Raw genomic sequence first — 19,463 nt, forward strand, 5'->3', positions numbered from 1 at the left:
CCATCTTTCTGGTCCCCAGTGTCCCCATCTGTGAAAGAATAACTTGGACCAAATAATCTCTGATGACATTGCTTAGACCCCGTTAGAGATAACCATGTTAGCTAACTTTTACTGAGTGCCAGGAACTGTGCGAAGCACTTTACATGCATCATCTTGTCCATTTCTCACAACCAATCTTATGAGGAAGACACCATTAATATTCCTGTTTGTCTGATAAGGAAACTGAGGCAAAGAAAACTTAAATAAAACTTACCTGAAGTCCCATAGTGAAGGCAGTATCTCACCCAGTCAGACTGATTCCTGAGGCAAGTTATTAAGGCTGTGATAGGACACACAGCCTTAATGAGTGGCTCCATCTTATGGGAAGGAAAGGAATTTAGTGAAACATCTCAAGAATCACACAAACCTTCTTGCCATTTACTAGCTGTGTGGTCTCAAGCAAGTGCCTTAAACTCGCTGGGTCTCAGTTTCTTCAACATTAAAAATGGGGATAGGGCTTCCCTGGTGGTGCAGTGGTTGAGAGTCCACCTGCCGATTCAGGGGACATGGGTTCATGCCCCGGTCCGGGAAGATCCCACGTGCCGCGGAGCGGCTGGGCCCGTGAACCATGGCCGCTGAGCCTGCGCGTCCGGAGCCTGTGCTCCGCGACGGGAGAGGCCACAACAGTGAGAGGCCCGCGTACCGCAAAAAAAAAAAAAAAAATGGGGATAATATTTTCTATCTCACAGGAATAATATATAGGAATAACATGGTGCCCAAGACAACACTCAATAACTGCTAGCTCCCCTTTGTCTATCACTAGGTAAGTCAAGGTAGAAATGAAGAATGGTAATTGATAATGACCTTACCTCCTATGTCCTTGCCACAAGAGAATGTTCTTGGAATAATGCCAAGCTAAAAGTGCAATGTAATACGACAGAGTAGGAGGAAAACATGTGTCAAACTGGATTTTAGTTTTTATTAATTTCCCTACCCTTTCCACCCTATCATAAAAGTAATAACTGCTTATTTTAGGAAATTGTAAATTATAGGAAAAATGAAGAAAAACAAGTATCCATAATCTTGTCATCCAGACACAACTGCTGTCGATATTTTGTTGTATTTCCTTCCAATCTTCTTGCTTTTTTTTTAGTAGATGAAATCATATTGGGTATGAAGTTTTGTCGTTTGCTTTTCGAACTAAATAATATAACATACGCATTTTCCTGTGATAATGACAGTCTCTTTTTATCATCATTAAATGTATCATTTCATCTATCATGATTTACTTACTCCCATACTGTTTCTAAATTTTCCACAATTATCAAAATGCTAAGATGACCACAATTTCACATACAGAATTTATCCAAATTTCTAGTCATTTCCCTAAGGCATTTTTTTTTTTTTTTTTTTTTTTTGTGGTACGCGGGCCTCTGACTGTTGTGGCCTCTCCTGTTGCGGAGCACAGGCTCCAGACGCGCAGGCCCAGCGGCCATGGCTCACGGGCCCAGCCGCTCCGTGACATGTGGGATCCTCCCGGACCGGGGCACGAACCTGTGTCCTCTGCATTGGCAGGCGGACTCTCAACCACTGTGCCACCAGGGAAGCCCTCCCTAAGGCATTTTTAAAGGATCATGATATACATTGCCGAATAGCTTTTCAGAAATGTTTAACCAAATTATACTCCCACCAAGGTAATTTTTTTTTTACTATACCCATGCTAAGAGTGAGAATTGTAGGTTTAGAATCCTTGTTAATATGATTGTTAAAAAATATTACCTCATTATTTAAATTTACAATTCTTTGACCCAAAATGTGGTTGAATATTTATTCATATTGTTTCATTTTAAAATTTTTATTTATGTCTGTATGGCCAATTTTTATTTTTATTGTGATATAAATCAAGTGTGTGTATATATAATTTAAATCATCATCATAATAATACAATAAACACTAATTTATCCACTACCCAGCTTATGAAATAGAACATTTTTATACCTTAGAAGTCTCCTGGGTGTCCCTCCTAAGTGTATTTTCCTCCTGCCTTCCTTCCAAATGTTCATAATTCTGACATCTGTGGTAATTATTTCCTTGATATTCCTTATGGTGTTACTACGTATTCATGCATCCCTAAAACAAAGTTTATCTGTTTTTGAACTTTATAAAAATGGAATAAATGATATAAATATTATTCTGTGGCTTATTTCACCCCTAACTGATATTCAGCTACACTGATGTGTACACTCAAATCCATTCCTTTTCCTTACTGAATAGTATTCCATCATATGCACATGTTTCTATAGTGGAATTGGTGAGTCACTGGTTATGTACAAGCTTCACCTTTACTTTGTAATAAGTTAGGTTTTAAGCTCATTTTCATATATGTTTTAATTATACAGTTCGAATTATTTGGTTCCTAATTTTATGTAGCATCTCTCTGACAAGTATTTTTATTCCAGTATATAATTGTTTTCTTTTGTGATCCTTTCATTGGCTCAATATCTAGAAAGTTCTCTGTCACCCTTAAATGGAATTTTTTGTCATTGTGTTCTTCTGTTTTGTTGTTCTTTTCCATCTTTGAGTATTTTGGTATTTGGTGTATGTATAATTTTTTACACCACTCGGGATTTATTTTGCTGTACAGCATGAAGTGGAAATGTTTGTTTTTGCTCAGTTGCTAACCAACTCCTTTCCCAAGCTTTATCAAATAACTGTGCCATGTACTGTCTGAGGACTCTCAGCCCCATATGTGTCTCTATTGTACCTCAGCTAAGAGCCTGAAAACTACATTTCCCAGAGTTCCTTTCTAGCTGGTGTCTGCAAATAGGAGGCAGTCAGGTAGAATTAACAGGTGGGAAAAATGTAAGAGCTATTTTTCTGGTTGTGGCAACGCTGTCAGCAGGAATGCAGACTCCTAGGCTCTTGATAACACCACCTTCCCTATTTTAATTCTTCAGCCCTAGAAGAGGTAGTATTCATCTCTGGGCAAAATGACCTCTCTTTTGTCCTTCTGGGTTCTCTATACATTTGTAATCAATTCCCTCTATTAAGTCCCTCTCTGCTTGAAATACCTAGAGTGCTTTCTGTTTTCCTGTGTGTACACTGATTGATAAATCTTCCTCTCCCCACTGATATGCAATGCCGAGCTTGTGTGTGTGTGTGTGTGTGTGTAAAGAAGGAGGGAGAGAATAGGAGGGAATGTGTGTTATTTGTTTTTGAGCTATGTATTTTGATTCATTGATCCTTGTGCCAGTTTGTGCACATGCATATTTATCATTATAATTATCCTAGCTTTAGCATGCATTTCAGTATCTGACAGTGCACATCTTCCCTCATTCTTCTTTTCTCCCATGGTCTGTTTTCACTGTTCTCATCTACTTATCAATCTGGGCTTTTAAGAAAAAAAAATCAGTTGTGCTCTGCCTACTATAATCTTCCCCCCTGTATCTTGGTGAAGCTGAGTATTGCTTAAAGGAAGCTAACATTGCTTCACTGTGGAGAATCACAGAAACAGTCACACATGCACCCTCACACATGCCTTCCCCTTCCCATGGGCATTAGTGGGCAGCTGTGTCTGGGTGCACAGGTGATCAATTATCATCCATTCAGAGTGGTTCTTCCCCGCCACCTTGGGGTAACCCTACTTGGAGAAGAGGCTGAACTGTCGTCTCTAACAATGAAAGGGGATCTGATTTTCTCTGAGTCAGCCTGAGTAACAATGTCCAAGGTCAGAAGAGAGATTTCTTGCAAGACCTTGCAATTTCTCAATAATCCTATTTTGGCTCATCGGATGAAATGGCTGTGGGAAAATGATCTGATCATTATTTTAAACACCAGGGCAATCATAGTGGGAGATGCCTCTGAAACACACTATCTCTGCTTTGGTAACTACGGAAGAGAATTGGAGAAGGTGACTCATAGTGCTTCTTTCTTTCTTTCTTTTTTTTTTCTGTAAGAGGAGACTCTCATAATATTCTGATATTCTGAAACAGCTCTGAGATCTCTCCACCAGGCTCTTCTCACGCTCTTCTGTTAAGCCTGGTTTGGTTGGAGACAAAGGGTGCCCCCTGTTTTGGTCCCAGCCCCGGGGAAACCTCTGGCCCTCTTCCCACACAGTTGGTTCTGTATGTCGGATCGCTTTGGAACATGAAAGCACTCTCCAAAAGCTTCAGGATTTGGTGCCCCAGAGAGTCAGGCACATCGAGTGAGGAGCAGTGAGATTGTTTTCCAGGGAACGTGAGAACTGTGCCAAGGCTTGCTTGGCAGGGAAAGCTGGTGAAGGGCGGTGTGACTTTGCACACACCTGGAGCAGAGTAGGAATTCACCCTCTACCCGACGAGCTTCCGAGTCAGACTGCCTGGGTCTGAATTCTTGTTGCTTTGCCTCCAGTTATCTGGATACTTTCTGCGCCTCAGTTTCCTCCTCTTTACAGTGTTAAAAATAACAATGACTGTGTCAAAGGCTAGATAGGATTAAATGAGGTAATCCATATAAGGGCTTAGAGTAGTGCCTGGTTATAATAAACAATACGTATTAGCTTCACCTCTCCATCCCCACTCCCCAACCCCCTCCCCTCCAGCCTTAACTCATAGGGGGTTAATTGTCTAGGCTTAGGAGCCAGACTGCCCAGTTTGTATCCTGATTCTGCTAATTCCTAGCTGTGTGACTTTCAGTGAGCTGCCTAGCCTCTCTGAGCCTTACTTTGTTCACCTGTAAGTAGATTTAATAATAGTACCTCCTTACGGCATTGCTGTGAGGATTGAATTAATTAATTCACAGTAAACATTTAGACCAGTGGTTCTCAACTGGGGTCATGCTTGCCTCCCAGGGGGCATTTGGTAATGTCTGCAGGCATGCTGGTTGTCACAACTGGGGTGTGTGCTATTGGCCTTATGAGTAGAGGCCAGGGATGCTGCTAAACATTCTACAATGCACAGATAGCTTCCCACCCCCAACAAGGAATTATCCGGCCCCAAATGTCAAGAGTGCCAAGGCTGAGAAACCCTGGTAGACCTGATAGATAGATTCGTGGCTTGGCTGTTATCATTGCAGCAACAGTTTTGTGTACTTACACTGTGCTGGGAACTGCACTATATTCTGGGAATGAAAAGATGAATCACATGCAGGCCCTGCCCTCAAGTGGCTCAGTCTGGAGGGGAAGACAGTATAAGGCTTTGGGATTGGAAAGTGGAACAGAGGGCTTGGGCCCTGGAAGCCATGCAGAGCAGCTGGTCAAAGGAGGCCCCCTTTTTATTTCATTGCTCCTCTAATTGTAGAACTAGACACACTTCTGGTGGGACTCCACGTAAGCAGGTAATTGTGATGCAGGCAGAAGTGCTGGATTCTGTGGTCCCACATGGCAAGGCCCCTGTTCTAGTTGGAGGAGGTGAGGACTGGTTTCTAAAAGGAGGTGATGCTTGTTGATGTCTCATGAAAATGAGTAAGATTTAGGAAGGCAAACGTGAGGAAGGGAAGGGCAGAGGAAACCTCCCATGTAAAGGGACAGAGGTAACATTTAGTCAGTAAGTGTCTGTTGAGCACCTAATGTGGGCCAGACACAGTTCTAGGCTCTGGGAATACAGCAGTGAACCAAAGACAAAAGTCCATGCCCTCATGGAGCTTCTTTCCATGTAGTGGTGGGGGCTGGACACAGACAACAAACAAACAAACACATAGGTAATGTGTCAGGTGGTGACAAGTCCTGTAAGCAAGGAAGAGGGATAGAGAGTGCTTGGTGGAGGGGGGTTGCAATATTAAATATGTGAATTAAGAAAGGCCTCAATGAGGATGTGACCTTCTTCTTCAAGCAACGACCTGAAGAAAGTGAAGGAGGGAGCCACATGTATATCTGTGTTCCAAGTACTGGTAGTGGCTTATGCAAAGGCCCTGTGGCAGGTGCCTTCCTGGAGTGTTTGAGGGTCTGCAGGAAGATCAGTGGAGTGAGGGGAAGAATTGGACTAAAGTGGAAGCAGTTGCTAGGCCAAGGAAAGTCTTGGATGCCATAGTAAGGAGAATGGATTTTCTTCTGAAGGTTATTTTATCAGCCACTGAGGAAATACGCAAATATCTTCTATAAGACATTGACCCTGCCTGAAGCACATAACTAGTACTTACTTGCCTGCAAGATGTTTTCAACACAGGAGGACCCTTTTTGTATCTCCTTCTAGTAAAGTTTCGTGGTGGCAACTGAGCCCCTAGTTTCAGTCCCAGTTATGTGGCTTCGGGCATGTCACTCTGACTCTTTGAGTCTCATATTCCTTACTCGAGGAATGAGGGACATTCAGTGATCACTAACTTCCGTTCCAGCTCCAGGACTATGAATGCCTCAAAATTCTTCATGGAAGCTTGTAGACAATTGCTGAACCTGTGGAGCACTAACTGTATACCAAACATTCTACAGGTAGTGGCTGAGGAAATGTTCAACAAGACCCTGGGGTAGAAGCAGTGTTATCTCCACTTTAGTGATGAGGAAATAGAGGCACAAAGGGGCTGAGCAAGGTGGCTAAAGTTGCACAGCTTAATTGTGACAGTCAGACCCAGCTCTATCTGTCTGCAAAGCCCACACGCTGTGGGCTCCATGAACAAGAATATCAAAGATGGCATCAGAGTGAGGCTCCCACAGTACGTAGCACACCCGGGAAGGACAATCCCAGCGTTCTGCTTCTCCTGTCTCTGCTCCCACACCTGCTCTGCTGATGTACCTGAGGGGCTCGGAAGACCTGGCCAGGGTCGCGGGGTCCTTTCAGCAAAGTCACAGCCAGGGTGCTAAGTCATTGAATAAGGGCTGAAATTTTATCCAGAACAGGCCCACAAGACAGTTTTGAGCAGTGGGTCATAGGCTTATTTGGGGGCTGCACGGGGCATCCCGTGCCCTGTTGTGGTTGAAGGAGAGCCAGACTTCAGCCCCAGCCGCCAGGAGACTCAGACCACAAGATGGAAAGCATGGCTGACACGTCCACCCTACTGCACAGGGTTGCCTAGCAACGGGAAGTGACAAGCTGCCAACTCAGTGATACAATCAGAATCAGCCAATTAAAACTTTTATTTATTTATTTTTTGCATTTTCCTTTTTTTATTGTTTCCATAATTTCCTTTTGTCCCAACTGCCCTTAAACATGGATGAGGAATCCTGCCAGAGGAGAGTGGGACTGGTGGGTCTGACACAGCACTTCTCTCCCCTATATAGTCAGAAAATATGCTCATCACGTGAGCCATGGAGTGGAGGGCAACTTTATTAAACAGCAGGTTTGTGCACCTGTCTTAGGTACTTAGCTGCGCTGTGAAATTTAAAATTTGCCTGGATTAAGGGCTAAATCTGATTTTTATTGCTCCATGTCAGTGCTTCCCTACTGCCAGTTCCAATGCCTAGGGAAATGCCTGCCACATAGTAGGTGCTAAATAAACCATTGACTGAGTGAGTGAGTGAATGAATGAATGAATGAAACGCACCCTAGGGAAAATTGTGAAGCTGACAGTCATGTAGGTGAATCTAAAGTCACTGAATTATCAGAGGATAAATAAAACTGTAGTATCATTCACTCAATTTTTTTTTTTTTTCCGTCTTGTCTATCCTGTCTTCTCAGCTTTCTGGACAGATTTTAAGTAGCTATGGAGTCCAACTTTAGACATGAAGGATGGGCAAGAGTCAGAAAGGATGACTGTTTCCTACACCATATTTCTTCTCCCCACTTCTCTGAGCGCTGTACTCCTCCTGTTCCCTGACACATTTGCCCTGACATTACAGCCTCTCTGGGGTTTTTTTATCTCCTCTGCCTGTCCCTGCTCACATCACACAGACAGCATCCTCCTAAGGATCCCACGTTTGCATAATTTTGTCACATAGGCCATTTATTTTCTTTCCAAAGTGTCACCTTAGTGGAGAATGTGTGTTAAGGAGATATGGAGAGTTGGGCTCTGCTCACAGGTGTATTTATTTTTGCGTGATAAAGTGGGACATACATTGGTCTAGGATCCAAGAGTGTGGCCCATGTGAGTCTCCTTCACTAACCCCCTGTGTAACCTTTGGGCAGTTCTGAACATCTGGGTCCTTCAGGTGCTGTCGTAAGATGTTAGGTGGAGGGGTGTGTCCTGGCAACTTTAGCTATCTATGGTTTTAGAGCAGTGTTTCACAGCTCCCCCTTCCCCTCCCCCTTTGTCCTCTTCTTGCTTCCACCCCAGTCAAGTTTTTTAGACACTTCTTTCTTAATTATTCCCCCAGGAAATTTTAACACCATTGATATACTGTATATCTGTTTACGTACTGTATGTATATCTGTTCTTTTTTTTTTGCGGTACGCGGGCCTCTCACTGCTGTGGCCTCTCCCATTGCGGAGCACAGGCTCCAGACGCGCAGGCTCAGCGGCCATGGCTCACGGGCCCAGCCGCTCCGCGGCATGTGGGATCTTCCCAGACCAGGGCACGAACCCGTGTCCCCTGCATCGGCAGGCGGACTCTCAACCACTGCGCCACCAGGGAAGCCCTATATCTGTTCTTTATACATAAAAAGCATTAAGATCATTTTGCACCTTCCCCCAAAGAACCAATTTTCACCCCCTTGGAGATGATATAGTCTTTTTTGAGATAGCATGTTGTGGAGTATAGGCCTCAGTCATTTCCTTTGACTTCTGGAGTTCAGTAAAATAAAAAGCTAGTTGGTGCTTTTAAAAGACAACATTCATTGCGGGGAAAAACATAACCCAAAAACCAAAAAAATAAACGAACTCCTTTTTGGAATGAGGTAATTGTAGCCTTTCTATAGCACAACTTTCAGAGCTCAGCATCTTACCTCTCCTGGCCAGCATCACCTTCTTCACTCTTGGGTCAGCTTCATCTATGCATTTATATTGAGTGTGGTGACCAGGGGAGTGTGATGGTTACTATTATGTGTCAACCTGACTGAGCTATGGGATGCCCAGATATTTGGCTAACCATTATTCTAGGTGTGTCTGTAAGCATGTTTCTGGGTGAGATTAACATTTGAAACTGTAGACTGAAGAGGGCAGATTGTTCTCCCTAATGTGGGTGGACCTCATCCAATCTGTTGAGGCCTGAAGAGAACAAAAAAGGAGGAGTAAGGGAGAAATAAGGAAGTCAGGGAGGAGCAAGGATTGGGACCTTCTCCTAAGAAAAATGGGAATCCACTGACTGTGTTTAATCCAAGAATGAAATTTTTAGATTTGAAAACTCCACCTCTTTGTACTAGCATCATTCTTCTTGACTGAACTAGGCTTCTGCCTTCCCTTGTCTGGAGTAAGTAGACAGACCCCTTGAATTCTCTCATTTCCCAGAAGCCAACTGAATCCTTGCAAACTGGGATTCATGTGTGTATTTCTGAACTTGGGTGGTTTACTCTCGGATCTCCATCTAATCCACCTCCTTCATTCAATATTTTTTGACCACCTACCATATATATATATATATATATATATTAGGCACTGCTCCCTATACATCTAGTCTTAATTTCTTGAACCACCAAACGACGTACTGTCTAGCAACCCTCCTAACCTCTGGACCCACACACGGTTCTTTATATCTCTTATGTGACTAAGGTCTTCAGAAAGTTCTAAGCATACTGATAACATGTAAAGCTGAGTTTTGACAATGTGCTTCCACAACACCCATAGTGAACCTCCCAGGTGCCTGAAGTAGACCTCACCTCACTTTCATACCCTGTGACTCGTTGTCCTATAGGAAGGTGCCAATGTCATATAAGCAATACCTGAAGGAAATTTTCTCTGGTTATCACTGAAGGGCAGTCTAAGAATAGGTTATGTAAATATACCATCTGGGTGCCCAATTTATATTTGTTTTGTACTATCAAATAAACAACACCTCTTTAAAATTGTTTCGTAAACTCAACAGTGCATTTTTTTTTTTTTTTTTTTTTGGTTCTTACTGGTCTTTAAAGGCATTATGTGAAATAAGGTGGTTTGTAACTGTACCAAGACTTAAATTCTTTGGCTATAGTCCCTGCATGAGTTATAAGTATTTTGTAAACTTTTATTTTTCAGTAAAGTGAATTTGCTTATCAGCTCTCTTCATCCCCACATCAGGATCCTGAAATGATTCAACAGTGACCCACAATAAATATTTCCTCATCAAACAGTAGCTCTTTCCCGGTCAACCCTGATTTATCCTGTCATATCTCCCTCTTGCCTGATGGTTTAGGAATGTGCAGCTTCTATCTAATCATTGCTTTTGTGGTGTAGTACCAGCAGCTTCTTGTTTTTCAGGGAAGAGCAAAGCATTAGAATGACAAGACATTCTGCCAAGAGTTGACAAATATCTATCAAGACCATGGGGAGAGTGAAATCTTTTTGACAACTCTATTATTTTTCTTTATCTCCAAGTCTTTGTGGGGGTAATCTTTCCTTAGAGAGATCAAATTCTCTCTCTTTCCCATGCTCTACATGAGAGAATGGGAAAAAACTGGGTGATTTGTAAAGATCTTTCCAGATAAGAGAGGAAGCTTTTTTAATTATGAAAAATGTTATACACCCATAAATAATGTGACCGATACATGGTGACCCCATTTTCTCTATGAGAAGATTCTCAGCTTTCCAAAATTTTTAGCCAACTTAACATTTACAATTTACAGTTGTGGGATAGAGATAAAATTGTCTCATATTTAATTATACATATATTTTAAATTATATATAGAATTATAATTTAGAAACAAGGCTTCCTTTTTCTTGCATTTCAGGAAACAATTTCATTCAAACTTTTCATGTGCATTTCCTACGTTATTCCCTCCGGCATGACTGGCATCGCTGTTGAGTCATTTCACAGCTTCCCTGAGCAGGTCAGTTTCACCTCCATTCAAAGTATTTGAGAGACATCAGTGTTTGAGTTCATATATGATGTTGCAGCTAAAAATTTTAATCCAACCCATCAGTCCTAATTTATACAAATGTAGGACACCTCTTCTTTTATTGTGAAACATAGCAAAATCCAGAGATATGCATAAAACTTGTGAATGGTTCAGTGAATAATTATAAATCAAACACCTTTGTCAAAGCTACCCAGATGGAGAAATAGAATATTTCCAGGTACTCAGTGTGTGTTGACTGCACAATCCAAGCTCTTAGTCTGTTTCACTTTAAAGAGGTTTTACAAGTTTTATTTATAATGATAATCAACACTTGCAATGGTAAAGCCATCCTCCCAGGAGTAATTGCTAGATGTGTGCTAAATTTACCTGCTTCCTTGTTTACTGACGCTGTCATGGGACCTCTGTAAACATCCAAAGCTAGCATTGATTGAGGTCATTTCAGAATAATGGATTTTCTCCCAGAAATACCTTGTTCTTCAAAGTAGTAATTGGCAAATGGGTCCTATAATTTGAGAAACTGAAACTGACATGTGTATAAGGTGACTCATGCTTCTCTGGGGTATAATTTTAAGCCAATATCTTCCATTGTATGCAGACCTATGTGCCATTTTTTAAATTCAAATTTTCTTTAATAATAAGGTATTATAAAGATGAAAAATAGGGCTTCCCTGGTGGCGCAGTGGTTGAGAGTCCGCCTGCCAATGCAGGGGACTCCTTTTTTTCTGTTTCATTACATTCTGGTTATTTAAAACCCTATTTTTCCCTAATTTCTTTGAATTGACTGCTTATTTTCTAATATTCAAGCTAAATGTTTAGCTCACATTCTTTCTTCTTTTGTAACAAATGTATTAGGCTATTCATTTCCCTTAAAGGATTTTATAAATAGAATCCCATAAGTGTTAATATTCGTTCATCCATTCATTCAGCCTGCCCCTACTAGGACTCGAACAAATGTTCTATGTGTGTGTTAGGAGTAGTATACATAGCTCTTTGGCCCCATGGAACTTGCATTCATATGAGGAAAGAGAAATATATATACAGAAATAAATTATATCAGGTAGCATTTGAATTATTAACAAGAATGTTTTTAAATTTGCAAATGTATGGTGAGTTTTTCATGTGGCTGTCAAATTGCTTGGCAGTTTTACTTTTGTTTTCTTATGTGGTTTTGGAATGTGTTCTAAATGCTATCAATATTTGTTTTATGACCAATATATAGTCAATTTTTGTAAATATTCCATATGGGCTGGGAGAGACTGTATTCTCTAATTCTGGGGTATAGGATTCTTAACATTTTGTTGTATTCAACTAATTTCTGCTTCTCCTCTAAAGGATATGAGATTAACTTATGCCCTGACACTGTGGGATGCTTTCAAAGACTTAACTACTTTATTGGCATCCCAAGAAAGAGTAAATGGCATATTGAACTAAACCAGGAGAACAAAATATAGGGTACATGTGGCACTGTGTCCATTCCTTCATCCATGGCAGACATTACTGATCAATCCTAGAGCTTAACCCAGTAGTCCTGGCAATCATTAGTTAATCAGAGTTGGCACATGTAATAAAACTTTTTGACAGAAGTGACAGCTTCGGGGGAAGATCACTTGATATCTTGCCCTAGACTTCTTACTTTTTCTTGAAATTCCTTTGTAAATTTATCTGGTAGGTATATCAGAAAAAAATGTGGATTGTCTTGTGCCAGAGTTAGCATTTTTTAAAGTGGATAGATGTTCTGTTATATCTCCATATCAAGCCCATGGAAGATGTTATTGATCCATCCCTCCATATTTTCTCATCCAGTCTGAACTCAGCCTCAGAATCTTTCTCACCACAGCATGCCAGGCAACACTAGCAATTGATTTGACTTGGCATGTATGGTGAAAACTTTTATTTTCTTTGAATAACTGGGCTTTGATTTGAATAATAAGCTTCCCTTCATTTGTGTATTTGTACAACTTTCATCCTTAAAATCAATGGTGATCACTTTCCTCTAAAGTTTTCAAAATGCAGACATATTCTTACAGGTATGTATGAAGAATTTACTCCCTTTCTCCTTAAGTAATATTCTGGAAAGGGATATTAAGTGCATGTGCTGGAAAGAAAATCTTAGTCATGTACTAGAAACAACTGAAGATAGCAAAATCTAGTTTCCAAGGATGAAGTTCAAAAAAAAAAAAAAACAAAATGCGATTCAGCACAGAAAAAATAATGCATGCTGTCACTTCTTAGTGGTGAGGGTGATAATCTGAAACAGATATTAAAAGGGCATAAGACATCTGGACATCAGAATTGCTGAAACTGAGTGAGGAGCATGCTGACTCACTGAGGCTGAGTAAAAATCCTTCTCCAGAGAGAGAAGATAAAGGACAGTGATGGGTATAAAGAGGCATCACATCATAGTTCAAGAACTGGGATGCCTTGATGAGACTGGATGGGCACTAGCCAATCCAGGAGGTTCTGATATAGAAATCACCTAAATAGAAAGGTTTGGGTTGGCTTTTGGAACTTCATCAGGTAATAAAGGATGGGGGAAGGAAGAAGGGAACATTAGGGTAATTTGGGAAGAGGAAATGAACGGATGCAACATCTGTTGTCTCCTAGACTAAGTACTTAAGAAAGACCACATCAAAAGATATGACGCAATTGAAGTTCATCAAGCAAGAGTAAAGATGAAAGGTTACTGGGGACAATCATTCAGTGAAAGGGACCCTCCTTGAAAAATAGGAGCTGAATTGGAGGAAAAACATCCATATCCATGCCAACCTAGGGCCACCAAGAGAAGGGGGAGGCAGTAAATACAGCCTCTTTCCTTAGGACCTTTGGAGCATATCCAGAGCACATGTTACTGAAGAGTCCAGTCTCAGAATTAGATTTAAGCGTGGGCCCCCCTGCTTCTGTTTCTAGTTTCTCCACATTTCATGATGTATTTTTGGGAAAAAATACTTTTAATGATGCCAACTTGTCTCCTTTCAGCATATTAAAAGAGGGAAGGAATGGCTGAGGCTGTCATTATGATGGGAATAATTTTGTCGCTGTGCAATTTGGCTCTTGCTCTAAAGTGAAGCACACATTTTCCTCCAGTGTATTTTAAGCCAGAGACTTCTAAGTAAATGGGAGGGTGGCTGATTTTATTTCTGTATGCAGCCAGACTTCACTGGCACGAGCTCTCATTTGGCCCAATCAATTTTGTATTCATGCTGAGAAGTGAGTTGATCAAGTTCAAGGAACATCTGTATGCATTTATCTGGATTGGGCACAAACATGGATGCTGCTCCTCTGAAAGGTTCCGGGCCCTCCAGTGACTGCTGCAAGACTCCCAGACAATGGCATTTATAACTCCTGCAATTCCATTCCATCCTTAAATAACTGCAATGGCTCTTTAACACGCCACATTCTTTGTAATTTATAGAGCTGTTTTTAGAAGTCTAACTCTGGCAAGCTTGAGAGTTTGTTAAGTAAATCTTCATTAGGTAGTTAAATGGTCTCCAAAAAGTTACTCAGCTAAGTTTGCCAGTGTTAGGATGTCACTATATTAACACGATATTTCCATAGCTGCCTCTGTCTTGGTCTTCCCCTTGTTTTCTTTTTTTTTTTAATTCACCAATTTTCTTTTTATCAATTTATTTATTTTTGCTGTGTTGGGTCTTCGTTTCTTCGCGAGGGCCTTCTCTAGTTGCGGAAAGCGGGGGCCACTCCTCATCGCGGTGCGTGGGCCTCTCACTATCGTGGCCTCTCTTGTTGCGGAGCACAGGCTCCAGACGCGCAGGCTCAGTAGTTGTGGCTCACAGGCCTAGTTGCTCCGCGGGATGTGGGATCTTTCCAGACCAGGGCTTGAACCCGTGTCCCCTGCATTGGCAGGCAGATTCCCAACCACTGCACCATCAGGGAAGCCCCCTCCCCTTCTTTTCATTTCCCCTCTCCTAGCTGTTATAAATTTTGTGTGCCAGCAGCTCTATGACTTGAAGAAGGTTGTAAACATCTTCTTCTTCAATTACATCAGGATTTTTTTTCCTTTATGTCATCAATTATATTTATGAGGAAAAAAAGTTCACTCTCTCAACCTAAAGACAGTCAAGCTCAAAGTAAATAAAAACAGAATGCAATCAACTATGATTGTAAAGTATAAACAAAGCAGTGGAATCTGAAAGGCCTGGTTCCAAATCACAAAGACGTCCCAACTGACTGGCTGATCAGCTTGGGGGGAGGTTATCCTTACTCCTTAAACTATAGTTTCCTACTCCCCAAAATGGGTGGATGATTGCAATTTCATACAACCTTTGGGAGAATTAAATGAAATGAAGGCTATGAAGTGGGCTAGGTTCGGGCTAGGGTTAGGGTTAGGGGACGCGGACGGAGACGGGGACGGTTTAGGGTCCAGGTGAGGGTACGACAACGGTTTAGGGTGAGCGTACGTGTGAGAGCACGGGTTAGTGTTAGCGTACGGGTTAGGATTAGGGGACGGGTGAGGGTAAGGCTTCGGGAAAGGGTTAGGGTTAGGGTTCGGGCTAGGGTTAGGGTTAGTGGACGGGGACGGTTTAGGGTCCAGGTGAGGGTACGACAACGGTTTAGGGTGAGCGTACGTGTGAGGGCGCGGGTTAGCATTAGCGTACGGGTTAGAATTAGGGGACGGGTGAGGGTCAGGCTTCCTGGAAGGGTTAGGGTTAGGGTTCGGGCTAGGGTTAGGGTTAGGGTTAGGGGACGGTTTAGGGTCCAGGTGAGGGTACGGCAACGCTTTAGGGGGAGCGTGCGTGTGAGGGCGCGGTTTAGTGTTAGCGTACGGGTTAGGATTAGGGCACGGGTTAGGGTCAGGCTTCGGGGAAGGCTTAGGGTTAGGGTTCCGGCTAGGGTTAGGGTTAGGGGACGGGGACGGTTTAGGGTCCAGGTGAGGGTACGGCAACGCTTTAGGTGGAGCGTGCGTGTGAGGGCGCGGGTTAGTGTTAGCGTACGGGTTAGGATTAGGGGACGGGTGAGGGTCAGGCTTCGGGGAAGGGTTAGGGTTAGGGTTCGGGCTAGGGTTAGGGTTAGGGGACGGGGACGGTTTAGGGTCCAGGTGAGGGTACGGCAACGCTTTAGGGGGAGCGTGCGTGTGAGGGCGCGGGTTAGTGTTAGCGTACGGGTTAGGATTAGGGCACGGGGGAGGGTCAGGCTTCGGAGAAGGGTTCGGGCTAGGGTTAGGGTTAGGGGACGGGGACAGTTTAGGGTCCAGGTGAGGGTACGGAAACGCTTTAGGGGGAGCGTGCGTGTGAGGGCGCGGGTTAGTGTTAGCGTACGGGTTAGGATTAGGGCACGGGTGAGGGTCAGGCTTCGGGGAAGTGTTAGGGTTAGGGTTCGGGCTAGGGTTAGGGTTAGGGGACGGGGACGGTTTAGGGTCCAGGTGAGGGTACGGCAATGCCTTAGGGGGAGTGTGCGTGTGAGGGCGCTGGTTAGTGTTAGCGAACGGGTTAGGATTAGGGGACGGGTGAGCGTCAGGCTTCGGGGAAGGGTTAGGGTTAGGGTTCGGACTAGGGTTAGGGTTCGGGGACGGGGACGGTTTAGGGTCCAGGTGAGGGTACGGCAACGCTTTAGGGGGAGCGTGCGTGTGAGGGCGCGGGTTAGTGTTAGCGTACGGGTTAGGATTAGGGGACGGGTGAGGGTCAGGCTTCGGGGAAGGGTTAGGGCTGTGGTTCTGGCTAGGGTTAGGGTTAGTGGACGGGGACGGTTTAGGGTCCAGGTGAGGGTACGGCAACGCTTTAGGGGGAGCGTGCGTGTGAGGGCGTGGGTTAGTGTTAGCGTACGGGTTAGGATTAGGGCACGGGTGAGGGTCAGGCTTCGGGGAAGGGTTAGGGTTAGGGTTCGGGCTAGGGTTAGGGTTAGGGGACGGGGACGGTTTAGGTTCCAGGTGAGGGTACGGCAACGCTTTAGGGGGAGCGTGCGTGTGAGGGCGCGTGTTAGCGTTAGCGTACGGGTTAGGATTAGGGGACGGGTGAGGGTCAGGCTTCGGGGAAGGGTTAGGGTTAGGGTTCGGGCTAGGGTTAGGGTTAGGGGACGGGGACGGTTTAGGGTCCAGGTGAGGGTACGGCAACGCTTTAGGGGGAGCGTGCGTGTGAGGGCGCGGGTTAGTGTTAGCGTACGGGTTAGAATTAGTGCACGGTTGAGGGTCAGGCTTCGGGGAAGGGTTAGGGTTAGGGTTCGGGCTAGGGTTAGGGTTAGGGGACGGGGACGGTTTAGGGTCCAGGTGAGGGTACGGCAACGCTTTAGGGGGAGCGTGCGTGTGAGGGCGCGGGTTAGTGTTAGCGTACGGGTTAGGATTAGGGGACGGGTGAGGGTCAGGCTTCGCGGAAGGGTTAGGGTTAGGGTTCGGGCTACGGTTAGGGTTAGGGGACGGGGACGGTTTAGGGTCCAAGTGAGGGTACGGCAACGCTTTAGGGGGAGCGTGCGTGCGAGGGCGCGGGTTAGTGTTAGCGTACGGGTTAGGATTAGGGCACGGGTGAGGGTCAGGCTTCGGGGAAGGGTTAGGGTTAGGGTTCGGGCTAGGGTTAGGGTTAGGGGACGGGGACGGTTTAGGGTCCAGGTGAGGGTACGGCAACGCTTTAGGGGGAGCGTGCGTGTGAGGGCGCGGGTTAGTGTTAGCGTACGGGTTAGGATTAGGGGACGGGTGAGGGTCAGGCTTCGGGGAAGGGTTAGGGCTGTGGTTCTGGCTAGGGTTAGGGTTAGTGGACGGGGACGGTTTAGGGTCCAGGTGAGGGTACGGCAACGCTTTAGGGGGAGCGTGCGTGTGAGGGCGCGGGTTAGTGTTAGCGTACGGGTTAGGATTAGGGCACGGGTGAGGGTCAGGCTTCGGGGAAGGGTTAGGGTTAGGGTTCGGGCTAGGGTTAGGGTTAGGGGACGGGGACGGTTTAGGGTCCAGGTGAGGGTACGGCAACGCTTTAGGGGGAGCGTGCGTGTGAGGGCGCGGGTTAGCGTTAGCGTACGGGTTAGGATTAGGGGACGGGTGAGGGTCAGGCTTCGGGGAAGGGTTAAGGTTAGGGTTCGGGCTAGGGTTAGGGTTAGGGGACGGGGACGGTTTAGGGTCCAGGTGAGGGTACGGCAACGCTATAGGGGGAGCGTGCGTGTGAGGGCGCGGGTTAGCGTTAGCGTACGGGTTAGGAGTAGGGGACGGGTGAGGGTCAGGCTTCGGGGAAGGGTTAGGGTTAGGGTTCGGGCTAGGGTTAGGGTTAGGGGACGGGGAGGGTTTAGGATCCAGGTGAGGGTACGGCAACGCTTTAGGGGGAGCGTGCGTGTGAGGGCGCGGGTTAGTGTTAGCGTACGGGTTAGGATTAGGGCACGGGGGAGGGTCAGGCTTCGGGGAAGGGTTAGGGTTAGGGTTCGGGCTAGGGTTAGGGTTAGGGGACGGGGACGGTTTAGGGTCCAGGTGAGGGTACGGCAACGCTTTAGTGGGAGCGTGTGTGTGAGGGCGCGGGTTAGTGTTAGCGTACGGGTTAGGATTAGGGGACGGGTGAGGGTCAGGCTTCGGGGAAGGGTTAGGATTAGGATTAGGGCTAGGGTTAGGGTTAGGGGACGGGGACGGTTTAGGGTCCAGGTGAGGGTACGGCAACGCTTTAGGGGGAGCGTGCGTGTGAGGGCGCGGGTTAGTGTTAGCGTACGGGTTAGGATTAGGGGACGGGTGAGGGTCAGGCTTCGGGGAAGGATTAGGGTTAGGGTTCGGGCTAGGGTTAGGGTTAGGGGACGGGGACGGTTTAGGGTCCAGGTGAGGGTACGGCAACGCTTTAGGGGGAGCGTGTGTGTGAGGGCGCGGGTTAGTGTTAGCGTACGGGTTAGGATTAGGGGACGGGTGAGGGTCAGGCTTCGGGGAAGGGTTAGGGTTAGGGTTCGGGCTAGGGTTAGGGTTAGGGGACGGGGACGGTTTAGGGTCCAAGTGAGGGTACGGCAACGCTTTAGGGGGAGCGTGCGTGTGAGGGCGCGGGTTAGTGTTAGCGTACGGGTTAGGATTAGGGCACGGGTGAGGGTCAGGCTTCGGGGAAGGGTTAGGGTAGGGTTTGGGCTAGGGTTAGGGTTAGGGTACGGGGACGGTTTAGGGTCCAGGTGAGGGTACGGCAACGCTTTAGGGGGAGCGTGCGTGTGAGGGCGCGGGTTAGTGTTATCGTACGGGTTAGGATTAGGGGACGGGTGAGGGTCAGGCTTCGGGGAAGGGTTAGGGCTGTGGTTCTGGCTAGGGTTAGGGTTAGTGGACGGGGACGGTTTAGGGTCCAGGTGAGGGTACGGCAACGCTTTAGGGGGAGCGTGCGTGTGAGGGCGTGGGTTAGTGTTAGCGTACGGGTTAGGATTAGGGCACGGGTGAGGGTCAGGCTTCGGGGAAGGGTTAGGGTTAGGGTTCGGGCTAGGGTTAGGGTTAGGGGACGGGGACGGTTTAGGGTCCAGGTGAGGGTACGGCAACGCTTTAGGGGGAGCGTGCGTGTGAGGGCGCGGGTTAGCGTTAGCGTACGGGTTAGGATTAGGGGACGGGTGAGGGTCAGGCTTCGGGGAAGGGTTAAGGTTAGGGTTCGGGCTAGGGTTAGGGTTAGGGGACGGGGACGGTTTAGGGTCCAGGTGAGGGTACGGCAACGCTATAGGGGGAGCGTGCGTGTGAGGGCGCGGGTTAGCGTTAGCGTACGGGTTAGGAGTAGGGGACGGG

The 19,463-nt window shown here is 45.7% G+C and overlaps 1 long non-coding RNA gene across 4 annotated transcripts in view; it reads left to right on the forward strand.

Annotated features, from left to right (window-relative positions):
• LOC307197603 overlaps positions 1–19,463 on the forward strand; it is an 847,911-nt gene that overhangs the window by 434,790 nt on the left and 393,658 nt on the right. For all 4 annotated transcript variants that reach the window (XR_013831461.1, XR_013831462.1, XR_013831463.1 and 1 more), the window contains exon 3: positions 10,682–10,780. This is a non-coding gene — a long non-coding RNA (uncharacterized lncRNA). The remainder of the gene's footprint in view (positions 1–10,681; positions 10,781–19,463) is intronic.

The sequence above is a fragment of the Stenella coeruleoalba genome, assembly GCF_951394435.1.
Source record: "Stenella coeruleoalba genome assembly, chromosome: 15".
NCBI classification, from domain to species: Eukaryota; Metazoa; Chordata; class Mammalia; order Artiodactyla; family Delphinidae; genus Stenella; species Stenella coeruleoalba.